The following is a 17,932-nucleotide window of genomic DNA, read 5'->3' on the forward strand; positions in this document are numbered from 1 at the left end:
TTCTACTGCTCATCAATCTCAACATTCTAAAAGATCTAGTTCTTCAGGACGAGGAAAGTCTACTGGTGCTCATGGAGTTAAGCACAAGACTAATGTTGATACTCCTGAAACTGGTGATGTTACAATCTCTAACTTAGCAGATGTTAAAGGGTTATTCTTTCCTTACAGACACAAGGAAACAGGTGAAGAGATTGTTCTATACTACAAAGATAAAAGGTTTGAGCAAAAGAATTCCAGGAGTGCTCTTGGATTGATAACTGAAGAATTTCCTGATTTAACAACTAAAGAAGCAGTTATGCAACAGAAGGAGTTAACGGCTCAAATTGAAGCTGAAGCAAACACCTCTAAAGGAAGAGGAAAAAGAGGTGGAAGAACTACAAGAGCTAGAGGAAGAAGAGGGAGAGGAAGAATTTCTAAACTAAGTCAAGTGTCTACAAATGATTCTGCATTTCTGAATGTCCTATTCAGAGAAGGTTTTATTCCTGTACAAGGACATGATTTAGCAAAAGAAGTTGAGAATACTGAAGAGATGATTGTTCAAAGGAAGAAGAAATTAACCGCTGACATTGCTCAAGTTGATATAACTAATGCAAACGTGTCTCTTGAAGCAGACACACATCCTGAGGAAAAAGCAGATCTTGATGCTGTGAACCTGATAATGATTTTGACACTGATGAAAAGGTGATCAAAGTATTGGATGAATCAATTTTTACTACAGTAGTTGTTTCTTATAATTCAGAGGTTGATGAACAAGAAAGAATTGATAGAAGGTGTAACGACCGAGAAATTACGTTTGTATTATATTATAATAATGATAAATTATGTGTATTATTATGTGATTAAATGTGTTAAGTCATTAAACCCTAACTGCTATGTGTTATGTGTTGGCTATTTTGATCCAAACGTGTTTTGGATATTTATTGAGCGTTTTATCGCCCGTTATATATTTTATATCAAAACCCGCACAACTCAAAACTATGTTTTAAAAGCCTGTATTTCAAACAAAATCATTGGCCCTATTTTATTAAAAATGCCCTATACCATATCGCTATTCTGAACCCCTGGACATTTTACAAATTGACCTTTTTCGCGAAAAATGACTTTTCCGGACCCCTTCGGGTACCAAAAACCCCACAAAAATTACATCTTTATTTTTACATGATCATGAAATTATCATATATCATTTTTCTTTGTATTTTTGTAATATTCACAATTTTTGGGAATTTTTAGCATTTATTTTGTATTTATTGGATATTTAAAAATTCAATATTAATACCCAAAAATTATATAAATTGGGGCCAAATATTTTTATTAGGAGTGTAATTAGACCCTTAATTTTACTTAGGGGTATTATTTTCATAAATATAAATACCTGAATTACTATTAATTAAATCAGTTAATTATAATTAAAAATCAGAAAATAAAAAGAAAAAGAAAAAGGGAACTAGGGTTAGGGTTTGTGAAGAACAGAGCAGGAGGATCAAAGGCGATTTTGATCGTGATTCCGGAGTCCAAATCGAGCGTGTGAGTATTGAAAGGAATATGTCCTAAGTCCAATCATGTATTAGGATTTAGGAATAACTTCCTGTGTAATCTGTTTTGATTTCATTGATATTAATAAAATACTTGTTTTGTTTTTATTACGGGCTCTATCTATTTAAGTGTTTAAATAAGATATACCATAGTTTAAAGTAAAGCTTTTTATGGATTATGATGAGATCATAATAGTGAGACCTAAAAGATGATAACTCTAAACTTAAATAGTTCATGATCATAGGATTACTAACTGGTAATTAATAATCCGCAAAGATCGGTACATACTATGTTTGCTTCATTATGAAGGATGTCTGTTCTCATAGACATTTGTGTGGTGACAATATAGCTAGTATGTAGGTGTTTATTATAGAATAAGTTCACTGAACATGACTCGCACAGCTGAACAACTGATGGATTTCACTCACGTGTCAGCAGTTGTTCACATAGTGATAGTTGTATAAGTATCCTTAGACTTGAGGTTATCATAGTCATCTTGTGTACACTGAACTATGCTTTGGTTTAGTTCTTAGTCTCCAGGGATAATTATTAGGGCTCTACTGGGTATAGGAATTTGTACACGAAGATAGTGTATGATCAATAAAGGATCTACCCCTTCCAGTGAAGGAAGCGAATGTTCAAGGCTGATCCACTTATGCTAGTTCAGGAATCTCTGGCCAGAGTGAATGAAATTAGAAAGGAGTTTCTAATTTGCATAGAACTACGCATAGTAAATGGTAAGCAAGTGATTGAATTAGATAGGCTTGACACGAGATCCATGCCTTGTATTTAATCGGGACATTGTAGGGTAGAAGGAGTTTATTGTACGGTAACTATTCACTGAATAGGTTCTTGGTATTATAAGCAGTGAATTCATATTATCCGGATAGTCGCGATATGCTGAGAAGTATCCCTCCCGATGTAGAATAAATGTGATTAATTAATTAATCATATTTAATAAATTAGAGAATTTATATAAATAATGATAAAATAGTTTTATTATTATTTATTTCTACTACCGGCTTAATATTGAACCTACAGGGTCACACCATAAAAAGAGAATGATTTAATGCTGGAGGAATTAATTAATAATGGCTAATAATTATTTATTTGTGAAATAAATAATTAATTGGCAAAATTAATAATTGATTAAATGAGATTTAATTGATTATAAATTAATTGAGAAAAGTTCTTAATATTATTAATTAAGGATTTAATTTTTTGGAAATTAAATCAAGAGAGAAACTTATTTCTAAAGTGTTTAGAAAAAGGATTAATAATTAAAAGGTGTTTTAATTATTAATGAGAATAATGAATGGGATAATAATAATAATAATATTTATGGGAAAATTTCAGCTGAAAATTTTGCCTATAAATATACTATTATAAACCCTATTTTTATTCTAACCCCAAAATTTTATAAAACCTAATTCTCTCCACCTCCTCCTCCTCCTTAACGTCGTTTTCTTGGTGGATACCGGTGGAGTGCTTCACATTTGAGGAGCAGCTGCTAAGGATCTCCGATCGTTGCTCTTGGATCGCATATTAAAGGTTAGTAATCGATCCATATGTTTTTACCACGATTTATATGCTTTTATTTGGATTTTATATGTGTAAAAGTGTTTTACCATGCCTCCGCTGCGATTAAAATCCAACAATGGAATCAGAGCCAGGTTGTATGCATATAGATCTGTGGTAAACATTTCAGAATTTTATGTGCTTGTATGAATTAATTATGATTTTTACAAGTTATATTATGGATTAATTATGTCTGATGAGAAATCGTTTCTCTGAATAATTTTGAATGTTGATCTGGGTTCTACAAATATTATAGATCGTCTGGGTATTTTTTTCATAATTTTATGATGTATAGATTTTTTATTATGAATTTTTGAAGTTCTTACAATTAAATTCGTAATTAAATAATCATATATATATATATAAATTGTAAGTATATATATATTATGCATCTACTGTTATATCTGTACTGCTGTGATGAATGCTGCACGGAAAAGGAAGAAGACAGTCAGGCACGGCTGTCAGTGAAAGAAAAGTACGGCGGCACGTTCTTCGAGAGGTGTCAGACAAACGACGACTGTCACAGAGGGAAGGACCGCGCGTCTGCCACGCGCGCGTGGGGTTCACGCGCTCCAGGCCCACGCGCGGCGTGTGTCAGCCACGTGCTGGTCAAAGGTCAGATGTCATGCTGACGTCATCAGATGACGTCATGCTGACGTCAGCACAGGGTTACGGGCGCGTGAGGCGCGTGTGCGCGTGGGGGCGCGTGGACGGGAGTCTGACACGCGCCTGACAGCGCGTGTGCGCGTGGGGGCGCGTGGGAGATCTTCTTTCGGCGTGTGCGGGCGCGTGGCAGCTCAGAATTGGGCGATTTTGGTGCCGTTAGATTCGTCTTTTCGAGACGCTTCTAATGGTATATTATATGATATTTTATGAAATTGTTTCATATTGTTTATAGCTAACAGAAGTGTTTTAAAGCTGTTTTTGATCGTTTGAATTGCTTTTAAGTGCTTCATGTGATACATAGAGATGTTTATTGCTTAGACTAATATACTAGATGATATAACATGCCTACCTTGATGTTTATTCATGTTTATATATGTGATATATGCTTAGTTTATCATGCGATGATAGATTTAGGTGAACTTAAATGAACATAAGGCGTTTGTTAGACAACCTAGTATAGTGAAATTGTTTCATAACCTTAATAATAATATTATGAATACAATCATGAGATTCTTGTGTTTATGAAACACGTAATTGAATATTAATTTTCGATATGAGAGAAAGGATGATTCTGTCAACAACAAATTTCTATCTGTAAGAAAGGGTTATTAAGTGACGCCTCTTGACAATGCTCCACCTGATCTGGGAATCATTTGATTATTGATTATTGATTTGAAATATTTAATTTAAAAGGAAGAATTTCTTTATAATATGATTATGATTGTAACGTAATATAATCCCTCTAAAATTAAATAATATCAAGTAGTAATTGGCCAATGACACAACGGGCTTGTGTCGGTCATAGCCTTCCAACATGATAGAAAGTAGTTCTTATTTTTAAATCATTGTCGTTTCGTGCCACAGCCGAGGGCTTTGATTTCGAAATAAGAAATACTTGTCTATTACATAGAGATGTGTACATTGAATAAGAATCTAAAGGTCGTTACGTGCCACAGCCGTGGGCCTTTGGGGACTGATTCAATTGTACGGAATGTTGGGTTAGACTTGACTTAGAATATTGAGTTTGTCGTACCACAGCCGTGACTCAAGTATTCAAGAGGCTAAAGTTTGATTAGGGAATAACATAAGATGTAATTGACAAGAGTTGTCTGCCTATTGAACATTACATGACGTTTCGTGCCACAGCCGAGGTTGTGTGATGGAATGTAGGATCCCTATTCCCACTAGCATTATGAATGCTTAATTTTTCACGTAGGGGGTTGAATAAATTAGATAAACTAGTGGGAGCCACTTATGAATAAAGACCCGATTCATATAGTGTTTTAAAATGAAATCGAATATTTTCTAAGTGTTGTTATGTGTTTATCATTTACAGATTTACTATATTATGTTTTCTGCACTATCACTCAGGAGCATACTAGATGCTCACAAGTTGACTGGTCCTAATTATGCTGACTGGCTTCGAAACTTGAGAATTGTTCTCAGGATTGAGAAGCTGGAATACGTGATTGACTCACCTAAGCCTACTGAACCTGCGAGTGATGCACATAATGATGAACATGTTGTGTATCGTAAGTGGGTAGATGATACAAATGTTGCTCAATGCATCATGCTAGCTTCCATGAACATTGAGCTACAGAAGCAACATGAGCATATGGATGCTCACACTATCCTCATGCATCTACAAGAGTTGTATGATGTGGCAGGGAGGACAGCTCGATATGAGATATCGAAGGAGTTGTTCGGTTGTAGGATGTCTGAGGGATCATCTGTGAATGACCATGTACTTAAAGATGATCAATTTGATTGAACGTCTTGGATAACTTGGTTTTGCCATGGATGGGGAGCTGAGCCAAGACTTGGTCTTGCAATCGCTTCCGAGTTTGTTCTCGCAGTTTGTTGTGAACTTTCACATGAATAAGTTGGATGTCAGCCTGCCTGAACTCCACAACATGTTGAAGACTGCGGAATTGAATTTTCCCCCTAAGAAGAGTTTTGTTCTTCTAATTGGTGAAGGTTCCAGTCCTAAGAAAAAGAAGAGGAACCCTTCCAAGAAGAAGAAAGTAGGTGAAGAAAAGCCGGTTCCACCAAAAGCTGAAGACCCCAAGAGCAAAGTTGTTTGTTTTCACTGTAACAAGGTGGGGCACTGGAAGAGGAACTGCAAGGTTTACCTTACAGAATTGAAGAAGAAGATGGGTAGTGAAACTACCGCTTCTGATTCAGGTATGTTCATGATAGAAGTTAATATGTATCAAATTTCTACTTAGGTATTAGATACCGCCTGTGGTTCTCATATCTGCAATTTGTTGCAGGGACTAAGGAGAAGTAGGACTCTTGAGGAAGAGGAGGTGATTCTACTGATGGGAAATGGAGCAAGAGTTGCTGCTGTAGATGTAGAATCATTTCATTTACATATGCCTACGGGCAATACTATTGTTTTAAATAATTGTTATTTTGTTCCCTCGATTGTGAGGAATATTATTCCCATGTTAGACTTGGATGGATTTTCATTTATTATTGAGAATAATGAATGTTCTATTCTTAGAGATAATATTCTTTATGGACGTGGTACTTTAAATAATGGTCTGTATAAATGTGACATAATTTACTTCAGATTGAACAAACTAATAAAAGAAAAGGGATGATAAAAATCTCACTTTATAGTGGCACTGCAGTCTCCATTTAGTAGACATGGAGAGAGGACTGCAAATTTGCTAGGATTGGTACACACAGATGTATGTGGACCAATGTCTACGCAAGCCATGGGTGGATTTTCATACTTCATAACTTTCATGGATAATAGATCTAGATTCGGATATGTGTTTGATGAGACACAAGTCTGAAGCCTTTGAAAAGTTCAAAGAGTATAAGTATGAAGTGGAGAAACAAACCAAACATAGTATTATAATTCTTCGATTAGATCGAGGTGGTGAATACTTGAATGGAGAGTTTCTGGATTATCTCAAAGTAAATGGTATAGTCTCCCAGTGGACGCCTCCAGATTGGTATCTGAAAGGAGAAATCGAATTTTGTTAGACATAGTTCGGTCCATGATGAGCTATGCAAATCTTCCAGTATTCCTATGGGGTTATGCATTGGAAACCTCAGCATATTTACTGAATAAGGTGCCTTCCAAATCTGTTCCTCAAACTCCGTATGAGATATGGAAAGAAAGGAAACCGAGTCTTAAACACGTTAAGATTTGGGGATGTCCAGCTTATGTCAAGAAAGTTGACCCAGATAAGCTGGAATATCGATCATCGGGTGTTTGTCTCCAGACATGCTACCTTCTTGAAAAGGAGTTTATCCTTGAAGGAAACAGTGGGAGCAAAATTGAACTTGATGAAGTTCAAGAAGCACAAACTACTACGGATCAAGTGGAAACACCTGTTCTGACTGAACAACCTTTTGTGGAACAGCCCATTCGTAGGTCAGGGAGAGTGTCTCGCCAACCTGAGAGGTAATATGGCCTTGTCATTGAGAATGACAATGAGTTGTCGATCATTGATGATGACGACCATGTGACCTATAATGAGGCTATGAGTAGTGTTGACTCAGAGAAATGGCAAAGTGCCATGAAATCCGGAATGGAATCTATGTATACGGTATACAAAAGAATGATTAGAGCAGATGGCCAGGTGGGGACCTATAAGGCCAGGCTTTTGGCAAAAGGATTCAAACAAAGGCAATGGATTGATTTTGATGAAACCTTTTACCTGTAGCCCTGTTAAAATCAGTTCGGATTTTGCTTGCGATTGCTGCTTACTACGACTATGAAATCTGGCAAATGGCCAGATGGTTTTCTTTCCAAGGGAAATGAAAATTGAGTGTGTAAACTGCTGTGAACCATATGTGGTTTAAAGCAAGCTTCTTGTAAATGGAACATCCGTTTTGATGAGACAATCAAAGAGTTTGGTTTTATCAAAAACGTAGATGAACCATGTGTCTACAAAAGGGTCAGTGGGAGCGCGGTAACATTTCTTGTGTTGTATTGAAATAGAGTTGACACACATAACAACATAGCAGACCCACTCACAAAGCTACTTTATGAAAGTCACTTTGATCGTCATAAAGACAAGATGGGTATTAGATACCAGAGTGATTGGCTTTAGTAAAAGTGGGAGATTGAAAGGAATATGTCCTAAGTCCAATCATGTATTAGGATTTAGGAATAACTTCCTGTGTAATCTGTTTTGATTTTATTGATATTAATAAAATACTTGTTTTGTTTTTATTACGGGCTCTATCTATTTAAGTGTTTAAATAAGATATACCATAGTTTAAAGTAAAGCTTTTTATAGATTATGATGAGATCATAATAGTGAGACCTAAAAGATGATAACTCTAAACTTAAATAGTTCCTGATCATAGGATTACTAACTGCTAATTAATAATCCGCACAGATCGGTACATACTATGTTTGCTTCATTATGAAGGATGTCTGTTCTCATAGACATTTGTGTGGTGACACTATAGCTAGTATGTAGGTGCTTATTATAGAATAAGTTCACTGAACATGACTCGCACAGCTGAACAACTGATGGAGTTCACTCACGTGTCAGCAGTTGTTCACATAGTGATAGTTCTACAAGTATCCTTAGACTTGAGGTCATCATAGTCATCTTGTATACACTGAACTATGCTTTGGTTTAGTTCTTAGTCTCCAGGGACAATTATTAGGGCTCTACTGGGTATATGAATTTGTACACGAAGATAATGTATGATCAATAAAGGATCTACCCCTTCCAGTGAAGGAAGCGAATGTTCAAGGCTGATCCACTTATGCTAGTTCAGGAATCTCTGGCTAGAGTGAATGAAATTAGAAAGGAGTTTCTAATTTGCATAGAACTACGCATAGTAAATGGTAAGCAAGTGATTGAATTAGATAGGCTTGACACGAGATCCATGCCTTGTATTTAATCAGGACATTGTAGGGTAGAAGGAGTTTATTGTACGGTAACTATTCACTGAATAGGTTCTTGGTATTCTAAGCAGTGAATTCATATTATCCGGATAGTCGTGATATGCTGAGAAGTATCCTTCACGATGTAGAATAAATGTGATTAATTAATTAATCATATTTAATAAATTAGAGAATTTATATAAATAATGATAAAATAGTTTTATTATTATTTATTTCTACTATCGGCTTAATATTGAACCTATAGGGTCACACCATAAAAAGAGAATGATTTAATGCTGGAGGAATTAATTAATAATGGCTAATAATTATTTATTTGTGAAATAAATAATTAATTGGCAAAATTAATAATTGATTAAATGAGATTTAATTGAATTTAAATTAATTGAGAAAAGTTCTTAATATTATTAAGTAAGGATTTAATTTTTTGGAAATTAAATCAAGAGAGAAAATTATTTCTAAAGTGTTTAGAAAAATGATTAATAATTAAAAGGTGTTTTAATTATTAATGAGAATAATAAATGGGATAATAATAATAATATTTATGGGAAAATTTCAGCTGAAAATTTTGCCTATAAATATACTATTATAAACCCTATTTTTATTCTAACCCCAAAATTTTATAAAACCTAATTCTCTCCACCTCCTCCTCCTCCTCCTTAACGTCGTTTTCTTGGTGGATACCGATGGAGTGCTTCACGTTTGAGGAGCAGCTGCTAAGGATCTTCGATCGTTGCTCTTGGATCGCATATTAAAGGTTAGTAAATGATCCATATATTTTTACCACGATTTATATGCTTTTACACTACTAGAAAAAACACCTTAGACATCGGTCAAAAACCGATGTCTATGTAAAAACTGACTGATGTCTTCGCGACTGATGTTAAATGTATTTTTACATAGACATCGGTTTTTACCCGATATCTAAGGGCATGTTACACAACGCTTTAGGGTAACAACTGATGTCTTAATCACATTTTTATAGTATTATTGAATAATTTGAAGCTCGGTATTGCAATATTAGGATGATTATATCTATTTGAACCTACAACATATAAGCTATGTAGAGGAATTAAAATCGATTCTAGATGAACAACCGATGTCTGTTTGTTTATATAACATTGGATTTTTATAGAACCGTTATTAAAATTATGATTTAACATCGGTTCTGCTAAAATATTTGAAGTTGAAAATATGTTCTAACATCGATTTTCTTTTATAGACGTTGTGGATATTAATGTCATAGAGTTTTTTAACATCGATTTTTCACTTACAGCTGTTGTTATATCTCTCTATTAACATCATTTCTTTGTTATATCTGATGTATTGAACATGTTTTAACAATCAATATTTGGATTTATTCTGATGTCATACCAACCAATACATAATATAATACCAAAAAACTAAGCTAAAAAACTGAATTGCAAAACTAAACTACTATATCATTAATTACAAAATTCAATACAAGGTCAACATATAAGCTTGTGTACGATCCAAATATTGCCTATTTACATTTTCATGACCAATGCTCCATATCAACCCTTGTTTCGACGTCTCCAAAACTTGAATAAGGTTTGTGACCATGAACCCAAAAATAATAAATTAAAGTACGAGAAGCATTTCAATCGTTTGCTATTTTTCTACATATTATTATAGTTCTCCGTCAATGGATTATGTTCCTGAGATGCAGGAGAGCTACCATCACTTTCTTTGTTTGTCTACTGTTGAACATCAACATAGCACTGCACATTATCACTGCCTGCCATTTTTTCATCCATTCACATTACATCAATACTAAATTAAATCAAATAAAACAAATATATATTAGTAAACTGATAGATATATGTTTATGCCTTAATGTTGAGGAGGATCAAAGAAATAATTTATACTAGAGAAACAAAAGGCCATCTTTAGTAGTTTATTTTTCCTGGTGTACAAAATTAAATAAGAGAATATTGTGAGGAAAACAAATTTCAAAATCAAACCAAAATACCTATTGTATCTGAGGGGAGGGTGAAGTGTACGCAAACTTTACATCTACTCTAAGAAAGTAGAGAGGTTGTTTCAGCATAGACCCCCAATTCGCATACTAAAACACAACAAACATAAAAGTAGGAAGCAGAATAAAGAGCACAACAGAGTAGTGGGTGACAGAGCATTATACAGAAGCAGCAACGCGAACCATGCATAACGATAAAAATAACTAGAAACAACAGGCAACAAGCACACTTGCATATACACATAAAATCCAAACAAGAATAAAACGAATAGGCACACACCACAAATCAAGCCAGTAAGAAAATGTAAATCACCCTACACCTCCAAAACACAATGTTAATTATCTTCCTAAGCTTCCCCTAGAACGCAACAAAGCAAAGGTGTACACACAATATTATAAACTTGCAACTAATTTAAAATTTCATAACAAAAAAATAAAAATAATAGAATAATCACAGCACTAATCAATTATCTCAAAAGAATGCATATGAGTAAAAGAGAAAAGGATACATTTCAACTGAGAATGATTAGAGTATCGTTTTAGCATAGTTTGATTTTTTATAGGAGACTAAGCTATGATCAGGCTTCGTACACTAAACAAAACACTACTCAACTGTGTTATGGTAATAAGAAGAGGAGAGATGTTGGACAAAAAAAATCCTCACAGATATACCATATCTAGTGCCAGATTGTCATAAAATTATAATGATCCTCCTCAACATTAAGGCATAAACATACATTTGTGAGTGAACTGTGAAGAAACTCTGCATCAAGACAAAGCTAATTGCATTACAAGAAGTAAATTAAAAATAAAAGTTACTGGATCTCTTTTTGGACCAAGGGGTGTAAAAGAGACATGTACAGATACTGTACAACTCTAAATGCTTCAACAATATACCTGTTTATGCTTGCTTGTTCATCAGTACCATCTGATTGTTGCCTGCCACAGTATGCTTCCTAGGTTGTGGATTTATCTCTCTGAAGAAAAGAGGCTGCCTTGATAGCTACGACAACAGAGAAAGTATGAACATAAACAATTGCATAATGGAGATGACAACAATGATTAGTAAGCAGGACAACAAAAAAAGGATTTTCACACAGTAAAGTGCATTATAGAGATGAAAAATACCATTATATCCCAAGTCCCAGGTTCATCATCCGCATAAATTGATATAAAAATTTATACCCCGATTTCTAATCAACAAAATTTAAAAATAATGAGCACCCAAGAAACACAAAAAAATTAACTAACAATCAACCACAAAGCTGCTCTGGTACTTATCTTAATAGTTATTCACAATAAACAAAATTTTCATAAGAAATATATTGTTTAAACATATAATTTGATGCATATAATATACTCAATCATCTATCATCAAGAACTAACAAACACAAAAGGGGGGATTTTTCCTTAAATACAAAAACATTTAAAAGAATAATCATCTTTCATTAGGAACTAATTAACAGCAAATATATAAATATTAAATACGCAGGGAAGAGAGAGAGAGAGAGAGAGAGAGAGAGAGAGAGAGAGAGAGAGGGGTTAGGAGAGGGGGGGGAGAGAGAGAGAGAGAATCAAACCATAAGAGACGATAAACCAAACTTAGATCGCTTATGAAGAGGCCCATACTGATCTTCCAAAGAATCTCAGTTCCAAAGAGAACACAAATCTGTTTGAAACAAGAACTAGAAATAAATTAAATTTTAATAATCGAGAAACATACCTCAATAAGCACAAATCTGGGTCGGGCTCAATTAGCTCCATAAGTGTTGCAAAAACAAAAATTGGAAAAAGAAACAAAACCCTTAAATCTTGAGACATACACAAATCGGGGTTCAGATAATTATATTCTTGAAACTCGAGTTCAATTGATTTGAGAAATTAGGGTTACACCTGGGTTACAATTGAGAAGAGAAATTAGAGAAATTGAGATGTTAGAGAGATATTGGAGTTAAAATTGAGATGGTCGTGAGAGACGACATAGTTGAGGTCGGGGATTGAGAGTGATAGAGGGAAAGAGAGTGGAAGAGTGAGAGAGAGAGAGAGAGAGTCGGGGGTTTGAAAGCCAAGGAGGGAACAAAAGTTAGGAAGGGGGAAATGAATTTTGGTTTTTGGGGGAAAATGAAATAAGGACGTGTATAACTTGTACGCGTCTTTTTTCAAAGTTTTTTAAATTAACCAGTGACAACGGTTGTAATTTGAAACTTTGTAATTTGAAACTGATGTCTAAGAAAATTCGACAACGGTTATGCATAAACCGTTGTCTAATTCATGTTCGTCCTTTTTTAATTATTACTAACAACAATAGTTATTTTATTAACCGATGTCTAATATACACAGTAATATCATTTAAAAAATAATCGATGTCTAAAAGAACTTTAACATCGGTCGTTTGAGCAACAGATGTCTAAGTACCGATGTCTATTGACAGAATTCTAGTAGTGTTATTTGGATTTTATATGTGTAAAAGTGTTTTACCATGCCTCCACTGCGATTAAAATCCAACAATGGTATCAGAGCCAGGTTGTATGAATTATAATTCGAGTAATTCGTAGTTATTCGATAAATAGCGTATCAGTTAATTAAATCAATTGATTATTTGTAAATAATCGATCTGATCGAATAAGTAATAATAATTTGTAATAAATAGTAATAATTCCTAATAATTAGGGATTAATTATTTTTAAATACAATAATTCCTAATAATTAATAATTATTAATTAAAAATATAATTAAGGATTGTTTAATTATAATTAATTATTTATAATTAATTATTAATTAATTAAATCTTGTTTAATTCATAATAATTCAACCGTTAGTCCGATTTGAGCGAAACGAAGACCCCTAGACTCAGAAAAATGAGATGAATCCAATAAAAATAGTTGTAATTTATTCCGTAAGAGAGTGGTTTGGTAATAATTAATAGTTCGTAGGTCCTAATAGGGATATAATTGAGTCGAATAAATCTCTAAAAATTATAATAAAATCAAATAAGACTCGTAATGCAGGTATGAGTCTAGAATCGATTCTAAAAATAATTATAAGACTAGAAATTGATTATGTGCTTTATGTGCTACGTGCTTTACGTGATTATGTGAATATATGTGTTGTATAAATGTATGTGTATATATGCGAGTCAGATAGAAACGCATGGGTAGACTGATAAGGTTGCGTGATATCAATTCAAGATACACGTATATAGTAAGTTATCTAAACGACTATCTTTCCATGATTGGTTCAGTGTTAGCAAGGCAGAGCAAGCTAGGGACAGAAGGTGGTGAGTTAAACCAGGATAAGAACGCGCAAGGCAAGTTTTTCCCCTATTATAAATTCAGAATAGTGAATTATATTTCCTTTTTATCATATCAGTTACCTTTGATAATCATTATTCATATACAATGTTACCCATTTATTAATGTTTGTTTCAATTTCATTTCGATTCTTGATTTCCCCCAATTTATTGAATTCCTTATTCTCATTTCAATCCTTTTTACCCTTGTTACATATACTCTGGTATATCCTGGTGTTGGGATATATCAAAAGCATTCCGATTATTCCGGATGCTAAGCCTTGGACTGGATGGTTACTATACGGGCTGGGTTTTACCCAGACCATTATTTAATAGGCCATAGTTGCCTGAGTACTATTTATGTTGGTTGGGTCTATGCAGTTGGGTATAGATCCGCACTATATCCTGACTGATCAGCGGGTTATAGTGCATATGTTGGTTCTTGTTTCCAGTCTTGTTCATTTGATATTCGCTAGCATTGGCAAATTACTATCCTATACAGATTCAGATGGTTGTTCCAACCAGCAGCTTATTGGTTCACTTATTTCTCTTTCTTTATACTATATATATTGTTGCAAGCTTGTTGAGCAATTTTGGCTCATCCCCCTTTTATTGTTATTCCTATTGTTTTACAGTTAAGGTAGAGAATGAAACCCATCAGGACCCGCATAGTCAAGAAGCGAGTCAAGCAGCGGGACCCTCTTATACCAAGAGTGTTCCTTCCTATTCCCGAAGAGAGCTTTGAATTGCCAGATCAGGTGTAGCAGGATTAGTAGTAATGCTGGGTTGAATAGAAGTCTTGTGTAGTTTGAATAAAATTTGTGTGGTGAGATTGTAGATAGAATAAAGTTTTGTAACAAAGAGAGTTCTTGAGGCAGGTTTTATTTATTTGGGTTTGTAATAAAGTGTAGTATGTGCTTCTTGTTTTCAACTCAGACCTTAAAAGATCCTGAGTAGTGATAGTTCGGGGTAATTATTATATTTATATTCTGCTTGTGCAGGTTTAGTTGGTAATTGTTGTTAATAATGCCCCAAATCTATACCCCGGATTTGGAGGGTGTTATAGTTGGCATCAGAGCTTAGGTTTGACCTTTGAAAATAAGAACGTTAGGGCTAAGATAAGATAGGAAAATGAGATAGGATAAAAGTAAGAGTGTTAGGATTGTCTGTTTATGTGATTAGAAGTTATGAGTTTTAGGATTGTGATTTGATTGTTTTTGTGTTATTATTTTTATGTATATTAGATGGCTTCTTTATCATCATCTACGGAGAGGATCGAGACAGATCCAGTGGTTACACCGGTATTAGCTCCAGTGTTAGAGCAGATCTTACCCCCATTGCCACCACTTCCACCATTGCCACCTGGACCAGCACCAGAGATACCACTTCCCCCAGAGGTACCAGGTTTTGTAGATTATTTTCCATATTTTGAGCCAGAGATATCAGATTTTCCACCGTTAGAGTTTCCGATGTTCGATATTCCTGACATGGTTGATCTTCCGCAGTGGGAGCATTTAGAGCCTCAGATTCCTATGCCACCAGTTGAGATTCCAGAGATGCCACGGGTGGAGCCAGAAACAGAGCCGCCAGCGTATGCACCTATGGAGCAGCCTGTCTTATTCCCTGCCTCATTAGCCATTTATGCACCTATTCCTGGAGTTTATCAGTTTCCTCAGCCAGAGTTTATGGATGAGATAGTGGTAGATCGACCATTACCTTCCCGAGGTTCTAGCACGGATCTTCGTGAGCATCATACAGTGACTTATCAGCGCTTTCAGGCGGAGAGAGAGGAGATGATTCGATGGCGGAACCAGTGCAGAGAGATCCTTGGATTGTACGAGACGCAGGCAGATGGTCCTGTCAGAGCATTACGACAAGATTATATACTGAGAAAGAGGCTATATCAGATTCACCGGATTAGTTCTCAGCAACTTATGGATTTGAGACAGCGGGATCTTAGTGCGGAGACAGCATATCGTAGAGCATTGGGACTTACCGAGGCAGTGCTAGAGGCATTGCAGGAGGAGTTGAGCCACGTGCCACCAGGATTTTGAGATTAGCAGATCGAGGAGTGTTGTATCATGTACATTTTATAGATAGAGACAGCATAGTATTGTATGACTAGTTTGTATGAGTGTAGCTACTGACTTTGACTGATAATAGTAGCAGTACGACTGTTATATCATAGGTTTTTGTATCAAGCACTGACGCCTGCAGCTGGTGTTCTACGTATATATATATATATATATATGAGATGGTCTTTTGCATATTTTTTTTTATTTTATTTCCAGTTATTTAAGCATTTACATTTATTTCATTACCATTGCATATTTACAAATGTTGTTTTATTTACGATCATGTTGTACCCTTATGTTTTCAAAAAAAAAAAGATTTTAAAGCATTAAAAATTATTTATTTACACATCATACTGTTTTATTTATTCAGCTATTTAATAAGCTGTTTTATTTTCCCAAATCAACTGTTTTAATACCAGTTTAATATACTGTTATTAAAGAAGACCCATTGTTTATTTACCAGAAAGATGGCACCTAAAAGAAAAGCACAACCCGACTCATCAAATGGAAACACCGAGGGCCAAAATAATAATAATCAGATGGATCAGATGTTTAATCTCATGCAACAGCAGATGTTGATGATGCAATAACAAATGCAGCAGAAACAGCAGCAGTTCCAGCAACAGATGTTACAGCAAGCCGCTCATCCAGGACATCAAGTACCACCAGCAGCACCTACGGTCACTTTTAAGCAATTTCAGTCGGTAAAGCCTCCGGAATTTATGGGTTCCACGGATCCTACAAAAGTGAGAGCTTGGCTGAAAGAGATGGAAAAGGCTTTTTCATTGGTGAAGGTTGAGGAAGAACAGAAGACGGATTTTGCTAGCTACTTTCTAAAAGGCGAAGCCAATTACTGGTGGGAATCGAAGAAAGCTTTGGAAGGAGAAGATGTGGTGACCTGGGATAGATTCACTGATCTTTTTTTGGAGAGATATTTTCCTCATTTTATGAAGAACCAGATGGAGATCAAGTTCCCGGAGCTGAAGCAAGACAACTTATCAGTGGCGGATTACGAGACCAAGTTCACTGAATTGGCAAGATTTGTTCCAGAGCAAGTGGATACGGATGAGAAGCGGGCCAAGAGATTCCAGCAAGGACTGAAACCATGGATTCGTAGCAGAGTAGCTGTGTTTGAACTGACAACTTATACGGCTGCTGTTCAGAAGGCTATGATTATTGAAGGTGAAAGCGAAGCAGCTCAGAAAGAGAAAGGACCAGGAAATTTTCAGAATCGTTTCAACAAAAGGCCGGGATTTCAAGCTCGAGGAAAAGTAAACTTTAGGAGACCAGAACAAAACAACCAGAGGATGGGTAATCGACTTCCTCCCCAAATCAGCAAAGGCTTATTCGACCGCCTATACCTGATTGCAGAACGTGTGGTAAAAAGTATACTGGAATTTGCAACAAGCCAAATGTCATGTGTTTTAAGTGCAAGCAAAGGGGACACTATTCTGGAGAATGTCTGATGGAAAAAGCAGATGTTACTTGTTTCCAATGTGGGAGAAAAGGACATATCGCCAGAGACTGCAGAGGAGTTGCAATGGTCGCTAGTATCCCAAGAGTTTTAGCATTACCTCCACCTCCACTACCACAACAAAATCAGCCCAGAGCAAGGACTTTCAATATGTCAATGAAGGAAGCGGTACAGAGTCCGAATGTGGTTGCAGGTACACTCCCTGTAAATTCCGTAAATGCTCTAGTATTGATTGATTCAGGAGCTACTAGATCTTTTATTTCTGAAGATTTTATTTCTAAGATAGATTGTGAGGTTCAGTGGTTAGATGAAGTGTTAGTCATAAAATTAGCAAATGATGATCAGGTTGCAGTAGATCGAGTATGCCCGAGTTGTGATATTGAGATAGGGAGATGTCATTTTTCAGTTAATTTGATACCTTTTAGGCTAGAGAGTT

The 17,932-nt window shown here is 35.3% G+C and overlaps 1 long non-coding RNA gene across 2 annotated transcripts; it reads right to left on the bottom strand.

Moving 5' to 3' along the window:
- Positions 1-10,080: 10,080 nt before the first annotated feature.
- Positions 10,081-12,781, bottom strand: LOC141713039 (uncharacterized). 2 transcript variants are annotated; one of them, XR_012571798.1, is made up of 4 exons: positions 12,239-12,781; positions 11,787-11,851; positions 11,556-11,661; positions 10,081-10,418 (listed from the first exon to the last, which is right to left on the bottom strand). It is a non-coding gene; the product is annotated as an uncharacterized LOC141713039 (long non-coding RNA). The 2 variants fall into 2 exon arrangements; XR_012571797.1 differs by having other exon boundaries at positions 11,787-12,778.
- Between the last annotated feature and the right edge of the window lie 5,151 nt (positions 12,782-17,932).

Source organism: Apium graveolens, chromosome 3 (genome assembly GCF_009905375.1).
Source record: "Apium graveolens cultivar Ventura chromosome 3, ASM990537v1, whole genome shotgun sequence".
NCBI classification, from domain to species: domain Eukaryota; kingdom Viridiplantae; phylum Streptophyta; class Magnoliopsida; order Apiales; family Apiaceae; genus Apium; species Apium graveolens.